Source organism: Panthera onca, chromosome B1, assembly GCF_046562875.1.
Source record: "Panthera onca isolate mPanOnc1 chromosome B1, mPanOnc1 haplotype 2, whole genome shotgun sequence".
NCBI lineage: Eukaryota > Metazoa > Chordata > Mammalia > Carnivora > Felidae > Panthera > Panthera onca.
In genome coordinates this window covers 178,414,925-178,436,288 of record NC_138342.1, presented here as the reverse complement: position 1 = coordinate 178,436,288, position 21,364 = coordinate 178,414,925, and positions in this window count along the sequence as shown.

Below are 21,364 nucleotides of genomic sequence, written 5' to 3'. Positions count from 1 at the left end.
ATTCATCAACCCATACATTATTACTACGTAACGTTCATGCTTTATTCATATTTCCTTAGTTTTTACCTAATGCCCTTTTTCTATTCTGAGATCCCATCCCAAATACTTTCAATTATTGCATATTGTTGGGCTCTTTTATTTGGCCCCTTGTTCTTTGACATGATCTTTCATTTTGTGTGTGTGTGTGTGTATGTGTGTGTGTTTTGAAGTATTTCCTTAATTCCTTAATTTCTGGATCTACAACATATTCCAGATTCATCTTGTACATTTCATACCCCAGTCCTAGAACCAGCCATTTCACTAAGGAACCCTGATTGCTTTTATTGGAGAATGGTAATAGAAATCAGGATCTGGGGCACCTGGGGGGCTCAGTTGGTTAAGCATCCAACTTCAGCTCAGGTCATGATCTCACTGTTCATGAGTTCAAGCCCCAAGTGGGCTCTGTGCTGACAGCTCAGAGCCTGGAACCTGCTTCAGATTTGTGTCTTCTTCTCTCTCTGCCCCTCCTCCACCTGCACTCTGTTTGTGTCTCTCTCTCTCAAAAATAAATAAGCATTAAAAAAATTTTTTTAAGTAATCAGGATCTGGATGATGGATAAGCTCATTGTTATTGGAATGTCTTTCCTTCTCAGCTGAAAGAGAAAGGGACTATATGTGCAAATACTAAACCATGTATTTACACATATGCATGAATATGTCTATATGTAACTATTCGTATCTATATTAAGCTAAACATGAGTTCATATAGATATCTCCAGTCCATTAGTACATGGATCATTCTAGTCTCCTCCCCTTGCTCCAGCAATGAGTTACTGGACTCCTACCAACACCATCCCTTTATTTGATTGTTCGGTTTCAGTATGCGTATAAAACAGTATCCAATTGTTGTTAATATGTACCCCTGTGGCAGGCAAGTTTATCAACTAGTTTGTTCTGGATGGCCATGGTCCTGGTATCATTCAACGATTCTGTTCCTGAGGAAGAAGGGGAGAATCAATAAGGGAACACGGTTACTGGTCTCCTCTATAGAATGCATTGAAGTGACTGGTCACAAAGGAGAAAAATACAGTGGCCTTGTTTTGAATTTTCGTTGAGTTTCCATGAGAAAGTCAGTTGTTTTCTTCCTCAGATGCAACGTTTTGACACAATGCTTGTTTCTTTCTTGTGCTATAGCACCAGTTCCAGCTTCTTTCAGCTTCCACAGCCACCAGCCATCACTAACAGGAGTCAGGGGAGCAACCCCATTGAGCACATTATAAACTGAGAGGTGGGAGGGCACAGCAGGGCAGTGAGGTGGTGAGGGATGGCTACATGGAACCATTGGCCAGCTGTTGGGGAGCTGAAGTGAGCAGAGATTGCAAATGGGCGCTGACTGATCTAAGATATGAGTACAACACGGAGAAAGAAACATGGATGATGGGATGGGCTTTGCCGAATGACCATTAGTGAGGCCCCATCCACAACTTTGGTTGGTGCCCCTTCAGCGATATACTATCAAATCGGTTGTCAATGTGCCGTTTTCACTCAGTGGCAGTTGGCAATTCTAAAAACAAACCTTCCATACCCACTCTCCAAACCTGATCTGATAATCGTAGGGCGTGTTATGCCAATGCGTGGGAAAGAGCAAGCAACTCTATGCAGGGGAAATCTCACGTCTTCCCCATCATATGAGAACACGCAGAGATTAAGATTCTTGAAAAAAAGAAAATGACACAAGTTGCAAAGGGGGTCTTGGAAAGTCACTCTTTTGGGTTTGAATCCTAGCGCTGTCGCTCAACAGCTATGCAACCCTGAGTAAATCATTTGCTGTCCTTTATATTAAATTGATATTAAAATACTAAACCATTAAAGATAATTCGTTAAAACAATATCGAAACGATGCATTTTATTAATATTTAAAATGATATGCGACAAAACCAGTAGAATTTTCCAGCACAAAGAGAACACGTTAATGTGTGCAAATCCACAGATCCCTTAGGTAGCCAAGGGATCCCAGGATGGAATGCAAAGTGTACCAAAACTATCTATATCACAATTGTTGAAACAAGCCCACGGCGGTGACGCGGGTGAGGTCAGGGGAAACAGTGTTAACCTAAGTGACTTTGGAAATGTGTGGAGTGTGGCAAACTACAGGCAAAAGAGAATGTTCGTTCGCGCTGCTCAAGCTGGGAGTGGAATGTGAAACTTCTTGTTAGCTTCCTAAAAATGGCGGGGGTGGGGGTGCCCTTCTCCTCACTTTTTGTCTTTCCTCCTGGGAAAGATAGGACTCGATGCCGGGGTGGAGAGTCATCTTGGACATGAGGCAGAAGACAGGGACAAGAAAAGAGAAGAAGCCTATCTTTTTCTCACAATTGTGGAGACGCCACACCAGCTGAGTTTCCGTAGAATGAAAGAGAAACTTCCCCCTTGGTTAACTCACTCTTAATTTGAATTTCCTGTCACAGGTAAATCTAATCCCAACTAATACAGGTTTTACTTGTACCTTTTTCTCACTGCTTTTTATCCCCCCACCAATTCCTGGATCGCTTAAAAAAAAAAAAAAAAAAAAAGAAAGAAAAAGAGAGAGCGCATGACTTTTCATGATATAACTCCCTTGCAAGAACTTTCTGAGGTCTTTAGCACGTAATTCCAGTCAATGAAAGGGTTGCATAGAGTGGACTCTTGTCCACAAAAAGATTATGCCCTTGCATGGAATACTAATTGATCAGGAGCGTTATTTGTATTAACTCATCATCCTCACAAAGGAGTTATTTAAATGGCCAAATAGTATACACTGAGCTTTAGTTTTGTTTACATCGAAAGTTTATACTTACTGAATTTGGGGAGAGACACAAGGAAGTATAGCTTTTAAAAATGGAAAGGTTAGGTACTGACAGTCTCAGATCTCTCTCTGTCCCCTCCCTGCTGGACTTTTGATATTCCACTGGATCTGGGAATTGTAAGTCTGTCCAAAGAATAACAGAGCAGGGGATGCCTGACTGGCTCATTCAGTAAAGTTGCAACTCTTGATCTTGGGGTTGTGAGTTCAAGCCCCACGTTGGGTGTAGAGATTATTAAAAAAAAAAAAAAAAAAAAAAAAATAGGAGTGCCTGGCTGGCTCAGTCAGTTGAGGGACTGACTCTTGTTTTCTGCTCAGGTCATGATCTCAGGGTCTTGGGATCGAGGGCCACCTCGGGCTCTGTGCTGAGCATGAAGCTGCTTGAGAGTCTCTCTCTCTCCCTCTGCCCTGCTCCCCACATGCGCATGCTCGCTCTCTCTCTCTCTCTTTCTCTTGCTCTCTGTCTAAAATTAAAAAAAAAAAAATATTTTTTATTTATTTTTTAAGTTCTTAAAATCTATTTATTTTGAGAGAGAGAGAGAGAGAGCACACGAGAGGGGAAGGGGCAGAGAGGGAGAGAGAGAAAGAATGCCAAGCAGCCCTCATGCTCAGCACAGAACCCCACGTGGGGCTCCAATCCACGAACCGTGAGGTCGTGACCTGAGCCTAAGTCAAGAGCCCGTCACTTGACCGACTTAGCCACCCAGGCGCGCCCAAAAATAAAAAATAGAAACAATAAAAAAACAGAATCTTAAAAAAAGAAAGAATGCTAGAACGAAAAGGAAGATGGCGGTTAATAGTTGCTAGGTGTCCTATTCAAGATGGTTACCTAGCAAGAGTTGGAGCCAGTCGCTACAAGGAGTCATGCCAGTGGCTTAAAGTGGAAAAGCTTACTTGGGCCACATATTTGCTCCACTGAACATCTTGTCTGCATGGTTTTCAAAATAAGAATCCGCTTTTGGGTTACATGGGCTGATGCATAACTGACCATCTGTGGTAGTGGTCTTATCTCACCTTCCGGCAGGGTGGACGTGCTCATTTTGTTCATAGAAAACCACTCATGGTGTGAAAAACATCAGACAGTATTTGAAGCCAAAACCAAAATCTCTTTCAAAGTTCTTAGATGCCAGGGAGAGCAGCTCTGTGAACACAAAGATTAAAGGGGGAAAAAAAAAGTCCACTTTTAAGTAAGAAAATTAAGTTTCCTTAAACCCACAGGATAAGTTTTAAGAGTTTAAATCAATACTAAATTCAAAAATTTGGGGTGCCTGAATGGCTCAGTTGGTTAAGCCTCTGACTCTTGATTTCAGCTCAGGTCACGATCTCACGGTTCCTGGGATCAAGCCCCACGTTGGGCTCAGTGCTGACAGTGTGGAACCTGCTTGGGATTCTCCCCTTCTCCCTCTGTCTCTGCCCTGCTCTCTCTCTCTCAAAATACATAAACATTTAAAAAAATTATTTTTGCTTAAGTATCATTCTAAGAACACTCTAACCCAGCCTCTCAAGTTGTCATCTGTTTATGACCAGTTCTAGGAAACTAAGACAAATACCTATAAAAAGAGAAATGCAGGATGTATTATAGGGCTTATGGTATTTGATATCTATATTCTATCATTAAGTTTCACCTTTATTTCCTTTGTGTTAAGCCAAGCCCCTCTCCTTGTTTATACATATTTTCTGTCTATATTTCAAAATCGTGAAAATATTTCATCCGTATGATTACTTTGTAAAGTCTTTGGAGCTCTAATCTCGCAAAAGCAAAGCCCCTCAATAGAGTTTAAATATACATCAGAAGGACGCTTAGGTGGCTCAGTCGACTTTGGCTCAGGTCATGATCTCACGATTCATGGCTTCAAGCCCTGCATCAGGGCAGACCCTGCTTGGGATTCGTGCTCTCCCTCTCTCTGCCCCTTCCCCCACCTCAAAGTAAATAAACATTTAAAATAAATAAATAAACAAACATCACACATGCTATATGGGTTAGAAATGAAATGTCTATTAAAAATAAAATTCACAAGGACTTAGATATTTGTATACCAAGGTTTATAACAGCATTATTCCCAATAACCAAAAGGTGGAAAGACCCAAGTGTCCGTGAACAGATGAATGGATAAACAAAACGTCACAGACATATATAAAATAGGGCCGCCTAGGTGGCCCAGTCGGTTAGGTGTCCACTTCTTGGTTTTGGCTCAAATCATGATCTTACAGTTTGTGGGATCGAACCCCACATCTGGCTCTGTGCTGACAGCACAGAGCCTGCTTGGGAGTCTCTCTCTCCTTCTCTCTCTGTCCCTCTCCTGCTCACACTCTCTCTCTCAAAATAAATAAACTTGAAAAAAATAGAATAATATTCAGCCCTAAAAAGGAATGAAATTCTGATGTGTGCTCCAACATGGACGAACCTTGAAGACATTATAGTGATTGAAACAAGCCAAATACAAAAGGACATATATTGTTGATTTCACTTTATATGAAATACCTGGAGTAGTCAAATCTGTAGAAACAGAAAGTGGAATGGAGGTTCCCAGGGGTTAGGGGAATGGGGAATGAGGAGTTATTGTTTAATGGGCACAGAGTTTCAGTTTTAGAAGATGAGAAAGTTCTAGAAATGGATGGTGGTGATGGTTGCACAACACTGTAAATGTAGTTAGTGCTGATCAACTGTAAAGCTAAAAAGGGTTAAATAGTAAATTTCAGTTATGTATATTTTACCACAATAAAAAAAAAATCAAATGCATTCAGGCCAAATATGAACAATGCTCGGATGTTTCCTTGTGTTCCAGTGTCCTAATGGGACATAATTATAGGGGGAGAAAAATCGGCTCTGGGTATCGTATAATGTGCATCCGTGTACAGAATAATGAACCATCTTATCAAAAGAGCAAAATCCTGCCTTGATTCTTGCTACAAATTCTAACATCGGTTGAACCAGATCTTTTTTTTTTTTTTTTTTTTAAGTGAAAGAATGATTGTTTTGAAGGAAGAAGGGGCTGGCAATGTGTGTTCTAACAAATATCCATTGTGTTGTTTCTTGCTGGCCTTTTTCCTTCTATGGCCAGACATTTCTTAAATGTGTGTATCCTGAAGAATTAAATAAAATACATTCTAAAGTGAGCAAGACTTGAAATATATTTTGTTATTGCTTCCCCTAAGCAGAACTTTCATAAACCGTACGTGGCTTTTACAACTGAACCTGTTCAGAAGTGTGGGCACAATATTGGATTTTGCTTGTTTTCTCATCTGTGCCCTAAACTGAGACTGGCGGTAACTGTTACACAGAGACACTGCTATTTTAATTATAGCGTCATGGGTTAATCATGATTGACTGCAAGTGAAGACCAAATTAGACTTTAAAAAAAAATTTTTTTTTAATGTTTATTTATTTTTGAGACAGCGAGAGACAAACAGAACGCAAGTGGGGAAGGGCAGAGAGAGAGAGGGAGACACAGAATCCGCAGCAGGCTCCAGGCTCCGAGCTGTCAACACAGAGCCCGACGCGGGGCTCAAACTCACAGACCGTGAGATCATGACCTGAGTCAAGTCAGACGCCCAAACGACTGAGCCACCCAGGTGCCTCCAAGACCAAATTAGACTTTTAGGCTCTTCCGAATCACAAACTTACAATGTGTATTTTTAATAAACAAGGCTAATTTCATTTAAAAGCATGATTTTTAGGGGTGCCTGGGTGGCTCAGTTGGTTAAGCGTCCGGCTTCGGCCCAGGTCATGATCTCGCAGTTCGTGAGCTCAAGCCCCGCGTCAGGGTCTGTGCTGGCAGCTCAGAGCCTGGAGCCTTCTTCGGATCCTGTGTCTCCCTCTCTCTCTCTGCCCCTCCCCAGTTCATGCTCACACTCTGTCTCTGTCAAAAATAAATAAACTTAAAAAATTTTTTTAAAGCATTATTTTTATTTTTTGTTATACATCAGTATACGTATTGGTGTATCAGTAATGAAGTGCATCTGTTACAGAAAATCAGGAAATACATGTAGGCCTAATAAATACTAGGGGCCCGTAGGGTGTAAAGGTCGCATGGAATTCTATCAAAGAAGCCTGGCAGACTGGCATGTCACCTCTGACTGTGCTGTCCTGATTCTGTTCCCTTTGCTGCACCCCATGTCCTTACAGGTGCACCCCCCAGCCTTCTCTGGGCTGCTTTATTCTCCTAGGGGCCACTCTTGTACTGTGTCACCCAGATTTCCTGCCTTCTGGGCGTGTACGGCCAATGGAAGGACTGGCCAGCCCCGCATGTCCAGTGTCCCAAAGAAGTTAATTACTTCCCTGCGGAAATACAGTGTCTTATTTGGGGTTCTTTCAAAAGCAGATCTTCAAACAAGGACTTGAATGCAAGTAGTTTATTTGGGAGGTGATCCCAAGAAACAGGGGCATAGAAGTGAGAGGGAGAAACATGGAAGAGAAGAAAACAAACAACAGAGCGTATTATCAAGCCAGTCACTCTCCCGGACAACTGAGGTTTAATCTTTGTGTTGGAATTGGGGGTGTAGCAGGCAGGCAGATGTGAATGCCACTGGTTTGGCCACCCCAGACAATCTTCCTGTCTATATGGGAACACAGGGCATCAATATGATTGGCGTATATGTGCAAAGAGCAGAGACCCTATGTCATAGGTAGTCTCAAGGTTTTGCTGTTTGATAAGGACGCCAATGAACATAGCTTCAATGATTGGGATAAATAATCCTAGAAGTATTCAGTGTTTAAGGAGTTTTACCAACACACACACATATAATATATATACACACACCCGTGGAGAAAAACACTTTGAACAGAGCAACTATGTGCAACTTGCCATGGTCTTTCCAATCTTGATCTATATACATATGGTTTTTAAACCGTTGTGGTCAACATGTTGAATATTTCATGAGTGACCTCAGACAGACCATTTCAGTTCCTCTCGTCTGGTTTTTACCAGCAGATGGGGAGAATTGCTTCTATTGCACAGGGCTATTGTAAAGAATAAATGAGGCAGTGTAACATAAAGCCAATTTGTAAACTCCACAATGTGTAAAATTATGAGGCATAATACTCACACGTGATTGCTTCTTACACGCTTTTTTCTATATCAGTTCTAATGGTCACATATGATTCTAACTGCTTCTTGGCCATCATAAATAAAGTTGATTATAAACATCTCTGCATGATTAGCATTTTTTCCCTTCTGAAGTATTTCCTTAGGATGAATTCCTGGAAGTGGAATAACTGGGTCCAAATAGTTGGAACATTCTTCTTTAGATGATATACATCTTCCTAGTCCAAAAAAACCCGCAAACCAAAAAACAAAAAACCACTTCAAAACCAAAAATGAGTTAATTATGATGCACCACAGTTCAGATGAATTAAAAACTAAATTTAATCCTGGTGGTGATAACAACTCAGCGCATATAAAACCATCTCATCATAATTTTCAAATCAATTTTCTCCAATCCTGGAAGATGTCTTCCAAAGGCTAAAAAATCCTCTTTTTGGAATGTGGCAGGATAGCGTATGAAATTCAAGGACCGTGACCTGGTAACATTCTTTTCCAGTTTTAGCAACCTCTGTTTACAAGAGACCCAGTTTTTGAAGGATAAATTTCTTCCCATCCAGGGCTTCAGGCACCTTTTTGTTCAGTTGATTTAGATACAGAGCAAAGTAATTCTGGTAAAGAGTGATTTAGTACACAGATTCTAGGTTATAGTCGGGGAGATGAATTCTGTGTTGCATGTATATAAAATATGAAAATATATTCTTCATGATCTGTTCCAATTTTCTGGAAGTATTATCTTAATATTTATAAAGTATATGCAGATTCCTAGACTCCTGAACTATAAATGCTCTTACCATCTATTATCTGCTACCATTTGTGGAGGCTTAAACGCTCAGATTGGCAAGTTTTCTCTCTGCCTAAAAGATTCTTTTTGGAATTGAAATGTTGCTTTCATCTGGGCTATTTCTTTAGGGACGCCTGCTAGAATCAAAGAGAAATATCTGACCAAACTCATACGGTTCAGCAAAAACTTTCCCTATGTTTCAGGGGAATACTTACATCATTAATCAAGGGACCAATGTGACTGATCACTAAATGATTAGCTCTACAATCATTTTGTTTCTCCAGATACTTTTGAAAAATGCCTTGAGAGGGAGTTGAGAAGAGGTATGATAGAAAACTACTGGCTAAGAGGTAGATTTGATTTATCGTGTCAGCTTTGCCACTAACTAGCTATCTAACCAGATCTAAGTTACTTCACCTACTTGAGCTTTAATTTCTTCGACTACAAGGTTGAATCGAACAAACATTCTGTGATGCTGTATGGAGCCCAGGCCTTTCTCCCCAGCCCCGCTCCGGACGTAGTAATCTTCTGAATCTTCTGGGGGCCAAATAACTAAGAAAAGTCTTCCAAATGTATCATTGCTGTTGCATTGCATTTGTGTGGGTGTCGGGGTCTGTGGAGGGGTGGGTGAGAAGAGAGATCTCCATGTCTCTACATACCAGGGGCTGAACAACAGGTTGAAAAAAAAAACAAAACCCACTGTGCTCTGCTGTGTTTGGGCAAACAGGAATCAGGCCACCTTGACCTTGTGGTCCCACAGAGACTGCCAGGAAGCCTGCAAAGTCCATCCAGTGCTGCTGAGACAGCACGTTTGGCATAGCGGAGAGGAAGCTAGAAGGAACAGGGCAGAGAGGTAACGACAGAAAGGGGCGAGGGTGCGGCATGTACTAAGCGCTGAATTAACATCAGCTTTGTTGTCATCATAGCACTCTCAGAAATCCCTCCATTCGCCAGTGGAATTATCTAGGGAGGGAAGAAAGCCCTTTAACTAACTTCACTTCCGGTTCATTAATACTTAAAAAAAAAATTATAATACTTCTCCTTGTTGCTAATAAGGCATTAACGTCCCTTGCAGATTCAGATTCCGGCAGTTGTTTATTTAGGTGTTCCCTCTGTGTTTCTCGGGCATTGCTGTTGAATCCCAGGCACGCTGGTGGATGAACAAGGTACGGTCATGAACGTGGAGGGAAAGCAGGTGCCAGGGCGGCCGGGTCTGCCTGCCCTTCCTGCCCCGCGTCCCGGGCCCCGGTGGCGTCCAGCCGTCCGAGCAGCTTGGCCGGCCTGCTCTGTGCGCCTCTGCACAAGCCGCTCACAGCCACGCTCTCATCCATCCCTGAAACCTCTCTGCCCCTGCCTGCTGGTCTAGGTGTGCGGCCCTCTGCTTCTCCCCACGGCCCTTCGTGCCCGCAAGGACCGCTTGCCCCCTTCCAGTTGCCCCTCCCCGGCTCTCTGCCCAGAAGGTTCTTGCCCTGCTCGCTGGCCTAGTAAACACGTCCACCTGCCACCCTTCGAGACTCAGCTAGAATGTCTCTTCTAGGTACTGTATTGCTTCCTCCTTTGAGTCACCTCACACCCAAGAAAATACTATACACACAGGACGCGGGGAGTTTCTTGGGGTCATTATTATTATTTTGATTTTTATATTTTGAGCATAATACCAGGCAAATGGGTGCTCAGGAAATGCTGAATACGTATTGAGACCTGCGTTTCAATAATCTCAGCTCCGATTCCTGTTTAGAACAAGGTGGGGGGAGGGGTTTAAATGACACAAATGTTTTTTGAATAAAAAAACAGGTTTGTAAACTGACATGGGGGGATTTATATTAAACCATGTTTGCAGGGGTGCCTGGGTGGCGCAGTGGGTTAAGCGTCTGACTCTTGATTTTGGCTCAGGTCATGATCTCACGGTTTGTGAGTTTGAGCCCCAGGTCGGGGCTCTGCGCTGACAGTGTGGAGCCTGCTTGGAATTCTCTCTCCCTCTCTCTCTCTGCCCCTCCCCAACTTGGGCTCACTCTCTCTCACACACAAAATAAATAAACTTTAAAAATAACTATGGGGCGCCTGGGTGGCTCAGTCGGTTAAGCGGCTGACTTCAGCTCAGGTCATGATCTCGTGGTCCATGGGTTCGAGCCCATGTCGGGCTCTGTGCTGACAGCTCAGAGCCTGGAGCCTGCTTGGGATTCTGTGTCTCCCTCTCTCTGACCCTCCCCTGTTCATGCTCTGTCTCTCCCTGTCTCAAAAATAAATAAATAAAAATAAATAAATAAATAAATATTTATAAATAAACTTTTTTATATAAACTTTTTTAATATAAATATATAAATAAATAAATAATAATAAATAAAAACTTATTTATATAAACTTATTTATATAAATATAAATAAATAAACTTTAAAAATAACTAGAGCATGTTTGTAAAATGGGACCAGATGACCTAGAATCCCTTTCAGTTTCAAAGATCTTCTCTAAGAGGAAATTCCCTCAACTCCCCGCCCCCCACACCCCACCCCATGAATTTCTTTTGTACTTTCTATCAACCATGAATCTATTTAGGTTAACAAGTTACTCTTTTAATTTTTTTTTTTTTTAACGTTTATTTATTTTTGAGACAGAGAGAGACAGAGCATGAACAGGGGAGGAGCAGAGAGAGAGGGAGACACAGAATCTGAAACAGGCTCCAGGCTCTGAGCTGTCAGCACAGAGCCCGACGCGGGGCTCGAACTCACGGACCGTGAGATCATGACCTGAGCCGAAGTCGGACGCTTAACCGACCAAGCCACCCAGGCGCCCCAACAAGTTACTCTTTTAAAGTCTTTGTTACCTGCTAGGAAGGCTGAGACATGTTTACCCCTTTGTGCACATTTTTCTAAATAAAATTCCTCCTACAGAGAGCTATGTTCTGGGGATGGTGAGTGGCGGAGAAGCACATTTTGAAGGGGAAGGCTCTTTCCTGGCATCTGAATCACATCCCTAATGCTAATTAGTGCTCCTGAGCTGTAAACCACTCTTGGCCCAAATTCCTGGCCCGTGCAAAGCCAGTCTCTGTAGTGTAGAGAGCCTGGGCATCCTTGCCAGACAAAGCTAGTTTTAAATCCTGGCTGTCACTTGCTGGCTGTCTGACTTTGGGTAAGTTGTCTAACTTAGCAGAGCTTCTATTTTCTCGCCCGTAAAAGGGTGATAACAACAGTAAAAGCCCCATAAATTGCTAAGAGCGTTAAATGAAATGATGCGGCTAAGGTTGTCATATAGCACAGAAGTGGTAACTACTGTATTTCTGCACGACTCTGGGCTCCCTAGCCTTCCCAGGAGTGGGTGTGGATCGGTGGGTTATTGAGTCTTGCTCTGAATTGGGGATGGTGGGGGCGGGGGGGGGGGTGGTTTTGGTCATGGGACGGGAGGCCTGGGGGATACTCAGGTATGGACAACGTGGAACCCTGAGGTGTCATCTGCTGGGGCTGCCGCATTCCCAAAGATCCGGGACAACCATAATCCACAGCCTGCGTGGGGGGGTGCCTGCCGATTAGATTCGGGGGTCTACTCCCTTTTCCGGTTAAAGCGGATAAATCTTTCCCAATTCTAGCTCTCTGAACTAGGGAAGGCCACTGCATTTTCTAGAGCTGTAAAGCACACAGAAACTTCTTTTTTCGACATGAAATAAAATACCAGAGGGGCGCCTGGGTGGCTCAGTCGGTTAAGCGTCCGACTTCAGCTCAGGTCACGATCTTGCAGTCCGTGGGTTCGAGCCCCGCGTCGGGCTCTGGGCTGATGGCTTAGAGCCTGGAGCCTGCTTCCGATTCTGTGTCTCCCTCTCTCTCTGCCCCTCCCCCGTTCATGCTCTGTCTCTCTGTCTCAAAAATAAATAAACATTAAAAAAAAAATTTTAAAAAAAATACCAGAATCAGTTTTGCATCTGTAAATAACCTTTCTCCCTTTTGGAAGTGGAGCCCATGGAAGATTATCTCTCAATTTATCTCTCAAAGTAGGTTAATTCTGAGCCGCTACCCCTGATCCCCGTCTCACACATGTCGAGTGACGATCTCTGAGATGGGCACGGAGAAACTACGTTAAATCACGTCCTCCACGTAATCCCCATGCACCCAGAACACTTGCTTCTTCAAGTGTGGAAACTGGGGAGCTGTTATCGGCATCACCTAGGAGCTTAGAAGAAAAGCAGAACTTCAGGCCTTGCCCCAGACCTGACGAGTCTGCATTTAAAAACAAACAAACAAACAAACAAACAAACAAAAAACTGTGCTAAAATACACACGGCACAAAATTTATCATCTTAACTTTTTTTTTTTTTACCATCTTAACTATTTTTAAGGGTGCCTTTCTGTAAAGTGCCTTCACATGGTTATGCAAGCAGTCTCCAGAACTCTTTCCCTCTTTCAAAACTAAAACTCTATACCTATTAAAACAAATTTCCGTATTTCCCTCTGGCACAACTCAGAATCTGCATTTTGTTTTATTTTATTATTACTTTTTAATGTTTTATTTATGTTTGGGAGAGAGAGACAGGGTTCAAGCAGGGGAGGGTCAGAGAGGGGGAGACACAGAATCTGAAGCAGGCTCCAGGCTTCAAGCTGTCAGCACAGAGCCCGACGTGGGGCTCAGACCCATGAACTGCGAGATCATGACCTGAGCCAAAGTCAGATGTTCAACTGACTGAGCCACCCAGGTGCCCCAGCAGAATCTGCATTTTAACAAGATCTCCAGGTGGCGCTCTCTCTAAATAAATAAACATTAAAAAAAAAAAAAAAAGATCTCAGGGCACCTGGGCATCTGACTTAGGCTCAGGTCATGATCTCAAGGTTCGTGGATTCAAGCCCCTGCATTGGGCTCTGTGCTGACAGCTCAGAGCCTGGAGCCTGCTTCGAATTCTGTGTCTCCCTCTCTCTCTGCCCCTCCCCTTCTCGCGCTCTGTTTCTCTATGTCTCTCAAAGGTGAATAAATTCTAAAAAAAAAAAAAAAAAATTAAGAAAAAAAGATCTCCAAGTGGTTCATATGCCTATTAAAGATCGAGAAGCACTGCCCTAAATATGAGACTGTAGGTAATAAAATCAGGAGCCCTAGAGAGTTTACTGAAGCAACCACGCCTCCTGCGTGGGCGAGGCAATGGAAAGCAGCCAGCAGAACAATGACAAATCCCTCTAGACAGTTGTGATGCGTGCTCAAGTCTGAGAACCACTGTTCTATACTAGAACCATCTGAGAAGTTTAAAAATTCATGACTGAGACCCATGCCAAACCAGCTCACTCTAGTCCTTAGAGGCAGGGCCCAGGCATCTGTATTTTTTAAATCGCCCAGTGATTATGATAACTTAGGTTTCAGAGCCACTGATCTGGAGGGATGAAAGAGGTTAACAGGATAAAGTGGACTTCACGACAGTGTGCGGCCATTAGAGGCGAATAATGGCCTCAGGGAAGGCATCCTAACTGTGACTGCATGTTAGATCTGCCCAGCTAGCCTGAAATGAGTGATTGTTCTGAAAAGATATAGTTATCTTACTAGAAGCTCTAACACTTTAGATGCAAAAACCCCTCCCCCTCCCCTCCCATTGCTTGCCATTATTTCCTATCGTGGTGCTCTGTTTGTTTTCTTACTGGCGTTTACCACAATTAGCAATGATCCTTGAGAGTGCTTCCTCTCACTAAAGCTACAGCTCCATCTGTGCAAGAGCCAGGTTCATGGCTCCTGCTCCCCCCTCCCTCTCAGAGGCCCTTGATAAATATTTGAGTGAATGAAATACATGTACTAATCAACCCTGCTATGCCACCAAATCACTTCTCAACCCGTGGCCACAGACCAACTGAGTGTACTATAGAAAGAGGGGAAGGGCATCTGGGTAGACCAGTGGGTTAAGCGTCCCACTCTTGATTGTGGCTCAGATCATGATCTTTCGGTTTGTGAGTTCAAGCCCCACCTCGGGCTTTGTGCTGACAGTTCATAGTCTACTTGGGATCCTCTCTCCCTCTCTGTCTGCCCCTCCTCTGCTTGTGCGTGCTCTCTCTCTCTCAAACTAAATAAAAATAAAACATTTAAAAGAGAGAGGGGAGCAGTCTTCTGACTGAAAGAGACTGCTGAACTGTCAGATTTAGGGAATGATATGGTGATGGGCGGGGGGGGGGGGGGGAATGGGGGTCTGCACTGAGCAGTCAAGGTCAGTGGTGGTGAGTTTCCCAGGTGGAAGAGACCCGTGCAGGTGGCAGTGCAGACTGATTCATTTGGTGAAGTTAGAATTCTTAGATGGATAATAGGGACTTAGAGCTAATGACATCTGAATATATAAATGTGACCTCGTCCGGAACGTCCCAGCTGGTGAGGCTTGGTTGGCAATGCATTTATGCAGCCCTCCATGAAGAATTCTGTACTGAAACAGCATAGATTTTGGAACAGACCTGCATTCAAATCCTGCTCCCTCTCCTGACTGGCTGTTCAACCATGGAAAATTACTTATGTGCACTTTAGCTTCCTCATCTGAAAACGAGATAGCAATATTTGCCCTGTAGTTTATGTACAGCACCTGGTACAGTGCCTGACACATAGAAGTGCTCGATAAATGTTAACTCCCTGATCTGCAGTCTGGATCTCCTTACCCATTCTTTTTTTTTTTTTTTTTAATGTTTATTTATTTTTGAGAGAGAGACACAGAACGTGAATGTGGGAGAAGCAGAGAGAGAGACACACACAGACTCCAAAGCAGGCTCCAGGCTCTGACCTGTCAGCACAGAGCCCGACGCGGGGCTCGAACCCATGAACTGTGAGATCTTGACCTGAGCTGAAGTCAGACGCTCAACTGACTGAGCCACCCAGGTGTCCTTCCTTACCCATTATTTTAAAATCCTTTTTTCCTGGGGTGCCTGGGTGGCTCAGTCAGTTAAGCAGCCAACTTCAGCTCAGGTCATGATCTCTCGGTCCGTGAGTTCAAGCCCCACGTCGGGCTCTGTGCTGACAGCTCAGAGCCTGGAGCCTGTTTCAGATTCTGTGTCTCCCTCTCTTTGACCCTCCCCTGTTCATGCTCTGTCTCTCACTGTCTCAAAAATAAATAAAACGTTAAAAAAAAGTTTATTTATTTTTGAGAGAGAGAGAGAGTGAGGGAGAGCATGAGCGGGGAGGGGCAGAGAGAAGGGGACAGAAGATCCAAAGTGGGCTCCCGCAGTGACAGTAGCGAGCCCGATGTGGGCCTTGAACTCACAAACCCTGAAATCATCATCTGAGCCAAAGTTGGACTCTCTACCGACTGGCCCACCCAGACGCCCCTTTTAATAAGAATTTTATGTGCTTTAACTTTTAACAGAATTCAAAGTAACCGTATCATGAAAAGAGATACAGCATCTTTACATCATCATGATGTTATTTATATTAAGAAAATGGCAGAGAATGTAAATTTCTTCCCCCAGTCGAATCTCCCCTTTTCCTTCAGTAACAGATGCCAAGTTTTTGGTTGGTACATTGAAGTCCAGTTAAAAAATGGCCTTTTTTAGTCTCATTTGCAGTTGACTGTGTCAGATGACTGGGTAGTTGCCATAGACATACAATTAAAAGTACTGGGTGGTACTTCTGGGGGAACATCCTTATAAAGAGAGTGTTGTGTGTTTATTCGTCCTCCTCTGTTGCCAGCCTGGAACAAGGATGAGATGGCTGGAGCAGCAGTTACCTTCTTAAACTATGTGTACGAGGCCAAACCTTGGAGACCATAGAGCTGATATCCAGAAGGACACTGAGTCCTTTACAAATTTGGAGCCTCTTGCCCCAACAACCTCAAGCTGCTTACTTGTAAAACCCCTTTGCAAAAGAAAGTAGCCAACTGCTCTATGCTGAATATAAACTCTTACATTAGCTGAACCTAATTTGAACGGATGCAAGATATAGTTAAATTATACTTCTTTCACATTTAACTCACATGCGTGAGATTTAATCACATATAATTAATGCACTGATTCCACAATGATGAAATAAGTTGTTGTCGACTGATTGTACTGAACTGCTGACTGAATGTAGCATTTTGACTTACAGTGAAAAATAAAAAAAAGGTTAAGATGCTTAAAAAAGAGTAGCGGATCCAAAAGTCAATTTTAGACAGCAGTCAATAGCCCTAAGCTTCTCTGGACACCAAAGATTACTCCTTAAGGAAAACATATGCAAAGAAGCACCATGAGCTAGTTAAAGTAAAGGAATTGCTATTGATTTGGCAGATTTTATGAGCAATTTTTATCTGTCTTAAGTTTTAAACAGATTTTAGACTCATTTATTATGCTAGAGAATTTTCATCACTAATAAGAAATAGTCTTGTCCTAGAAACACGTATATGTAATTTTTTTGGTCTTTGCTTGTTGTTGGAAAATGAGCAGAGTAGGAGACAAACAGAGCTTGGAGACTAAGGAAAATATAACTTAGAGGGAAAGAAGTGGAAAATGATGATACTGGTCAGTAGGAAAAGTGAGAAAAGTAGAACTTGGAGGAAGATAATGATAGAGTGTGTCCCGTTGGCTGGCTGGCATGATAGCTACTACTTGAAAAATGGATTTCTTATACAAAACCCATGAATGATCTCAATCGGAGAACAGGTGTAGAAACACAGGGAAGGTTGTCCTGGGTTATGGGTGAGGGAAGGGATTGCTATAAAGGAATGGCATCCTATTATCTTTTGGATAATAGAAAAGTATAAAGTCTCTACACTCCAACAGCCCAAGATAACCACAGTTGGCCATAAATAATGTGTGTCATGTATGTAAATCTCAGGGAGTGGTTCAGGTTTTGTATGTCACACTTGCGCTGCTTTGGAGAACCTCTTTACAAAAAAAATACAAAATTAAGTTCATGGTCTTGGAAGAGATCCATGTAAGCAAGAGTTCCTGAGTTGTAAACTTTGTTAGCTTCACTGTAAACCCAACTCTAGTCATTATTTATATTGTACTTTATTTAAAAATTTTTTTTTAATGTTTCTTTTTGAGAGAGAGAGAGAGAGAGAGAGAGACCGACGGAACACGAGTGGGGGAGGGGCAGAGAGAGAGGGAGACACAGAATCTGAAACAGGCTCCAGGCTCTGAGCTGTCAACACAAAGCCCTTCACGGGGCTCGAACTCATGAACCATGAGATCATGACCTAAGCAGAAGTCAGATGCTCAACCGACTGAGTCACCCAGGTACCCCTATATTTTAAAAAATAATCAAAACAGGGACCATAATATAAATACTCTTCTGTCAACTTGTTTCCCCTCAACTACACATCTTGGCTACCCATGCTTGTCAATACATATGATTCTAGTTCATCTTGTAAAATAATTTTGTGGTTATCCCAATATTCATTGTATACCCACCGAATGCTCTTTAAGTTATTTCCACATTTGAACCTCTCACTGGGAGATGCTTTACATTACAGAGCCTAGAACACGATAAGACCTTTATGAAGAAATGCTTGTCCAATTGGTGGGTTGTTCTGAGATGTGTGGTCTCTAGGTTTGACGGGGTTAAAAGATAGTGATCTCTACTTTGAAGCTGACCCTGGCTGGAGTTGTGAGAGGGAGAACGAAGCACCCCTATTCCTTCCTCTGCTGTCCTTCTTCTGTACAGCCTCCCTCTGGGCCACCTCCTCTGGGCCACCTCCCCTGGCTGTGGACGCCCAGCCTAGCTCTTAGTGAAGGACGATGAACCTCACTGAACAGGTTTGGCCAGAACCCAAGATGCCATTTCAGGAATATGCTCTAGATATCAAAGCACTTTTACCTTTATAGGGGAAGTTTCCTGAACATTCTTTCCCCGGATCAATGACAGGAAAGTCCCAAACCTAAGACTTGAAAGACAGTGGCAATCTGAGGATCTTGAGTTCATTAAGCTGTTGTGAATTGGAAAAGCAGAGAATATTAAAAGTGAATGAAAATTTCACAAGATCAAGGAACGTGGGACTCTAGAAATAAGGTCCTCTTTATGTTCTTTTTTTTTAAATTTATGTTTATTTATTTATGTTGAGAGAGAGAGCAAGCAAAAGCAGAGGAGGGGCAGAGAGAGAGAGAGAGAGAGAGAGAGAGAGAGAGAGAGAGAGAAGATCCCAAGCAGGCTCCATACCATCAGCGTAGAGCCTGACATGGGGCTTGAACTCATGAACCGTGAGATCATGATCTGAACTGTGATCAAGAATTGGATGCTTAACCAACTGGGCCACCCAGGCACCCTGGTCTTCTTTATGTTCTTGTGCGATAGGATGGATAATGAGTATATCTACTTAAGCTGGATCAAAAAACATAATCAGTTCATTTGTTCTCAGAGACATTCTCTAGAAATAATAAGCAGACTCAAAGTACCAGCAGAAGAAGCAGTAGGTTTAAAATCTATCATCCCAATCAAGGCATAGAGTTTTGGTATTTTTAATGAGAAAATTTGTATGCCCACTTCCTTGAATAAATCCCTATGTGATTCATGAAAGATAGCAGAATATTAAGTCTATCAGTTTCTCCTTTTTCCAGCCGTGTGGTCTTCTAATATAAACTGGGACACTCTTCTCTATGGACTTAGGCATCTCCCCAGGCTCAGGAGAATCTAAGGGACCCAAGGACGAGTACTCAGCATGAAGGACAGTAGCTCCTTTCTACTTTCTCAGTTCTACACAGTTTTGCCAGGAGAAAGCTCTTGCTTTAGTAACAGTGCTCATGTGCCTGTCAAGCAGATTTCAGTAACCAGATCACACATCTATCCCATAGTTGCCTCCAGGTCCTTGAGCTCTCTGGGCATCTCTTTTTGGTATCCCAGTTTTTCTGGAGCTAGGACCCTTGGTGGACATTGGTTGTTCACTAATTGTCACTTGTCCTCATTTCCTAATTAGTACTTACATTGTTTTTCTGCTATTTTTACATCTTTCCTATGAAGTCCTGACATTTCAGGAAAGCTGACCCCACCCGCAGCTCAAGAGGTGGACTCAGGTGGGCTGAAGGCCATCTGCCCATGGCAATCCCTTGGTCAGTTCATCTGTTCAGGGATGTGCCTGTGACTCAGCAATATCAAGGAGCATCTCAGTCTCCTGCTTACTTGTAAGGCAGGGGCTAAGGTGTTCTATTGCACTGGATGCAAGCTAGCGAACATTTAGTTCCGATTGTAGCTGGCAAAACTAGTTAAATATTCACCATTTTTTTCTGGATATACAGCTCGACCACATTTCCTGGCTCCCTTACAATTAGGTGTGGCCATGTGACTGAGTTTTAGCCAATGAAATATGGCCAAATTGACATCTTACCACGATGTCTTCCCTGACCCCTCATGAGTGATCTTCCATTTTCTTTTTAATTTTTTAATGTTTATTTTGATCTCTCTTTGAGAGAGAGAGAGAGAGAGAGAGAAAGCACAAGCAGGGTAGGAGAGAGAGAGAGAGAGAGAGAGAAAGCACAAGTAGGGTAGGGGCAAAGGGAGAGGGAGACACAGGATCCAAAGCAGGCTCCAGGCTCTGAGCTGACAGCACAGAGCCCAACGAGGGGCTTGAACTCACAAACCACGAGATCACGACCTGAGCCAAAGTCTGGCGCTCAACCGACTGAACCACCCAGGCGTCCCTGATCTTCCATTTTCTTTCCCTGTCTTCTCGCTGAATGGAGGACCACAGTGGAAGGAGCCTGAGTAAGCACTTGCAGGATATTCCCTAAGCGCTTGCTGGATAACTTCCCAGGACTACTGCTTGATGAGGAGCACTGGACTGAACACTTGCACGGGGAAACAAATTTGTACTGTGTGAAGTCACCACAATTTTGAAGTTATCAATAACAGTGTTAACCTTTCCTGATTAGTTCACTTCCTTACCTCTAAATCTTCCTTTTTATTACCCTATAAATCCTTTTTGTTGATTAAACATGTTTGGGTTGGGTTTTCTTCTTTTTTTAAGATATTATTTTATTTTATTTCATTTTGAGAGAGAGAGAGAGAGAGAGAGAGCGTGTGTGTGGGCAAGTGCACGCACGCGCGCGCGCACACACACACACACACACACACACACACACATACAAGCAAGGGAGAAGAAAAGGGAGAGGTGGAGAGAATCCCAAGCAGGTTCCATGCCCGGTGCAATGCCAGAGGTGGGGCTTGATCCCACAACCATGTGAGATCATGACCAGAGCCGAAATAAAGAGTCACATGCTCAAACGACTGAGCCACCCAGACACCCTTAGGTTGGGCTTTTCTATTACTACTTAGAACATGGTAGCTGACACAGTTCCTGCCTTGCATCCCATCTTATGAGTGCACGGTGACTTTTCGGTTATGTTATTGTTGTTTATTTGATTCAGTTCGTTTCTGGCATTCAATATCACCCAGCCTAAGGAGAGTGGAACTTGTTTGGTTAATAGCTTAACTAGCAATTTTGGTTACGTGCTCAGCCTACTTTCTTCATTCATGACTAAAGTAAGTCTTTTTTTTTTTCCCCCACAGCATTTTTTTCTCCAATCAGGAGACTGGGGATAATCACCACGGGCTCTCTGCAGCTAATGGTTAATTACTTAATGCTTCCTAATCACTTACTAAAGAACCTAGCAGCCAGATAGTTTAAAGAATAGCACAAGGTAAGAAAAAATGTAGATTTGGACGGGAGCAACTTATCTTCGCTTGCATGGGGGCGTATATTTCTCGATGACGAGATCAAAGCATCCACATTCCTTGTTCCCATAGTTTTCACAGGGACCAGGAGACCTGGGGGGCAAATGACAAAGGTCAATGGAATAATCCTGTTTAGGTTTTGTCCTT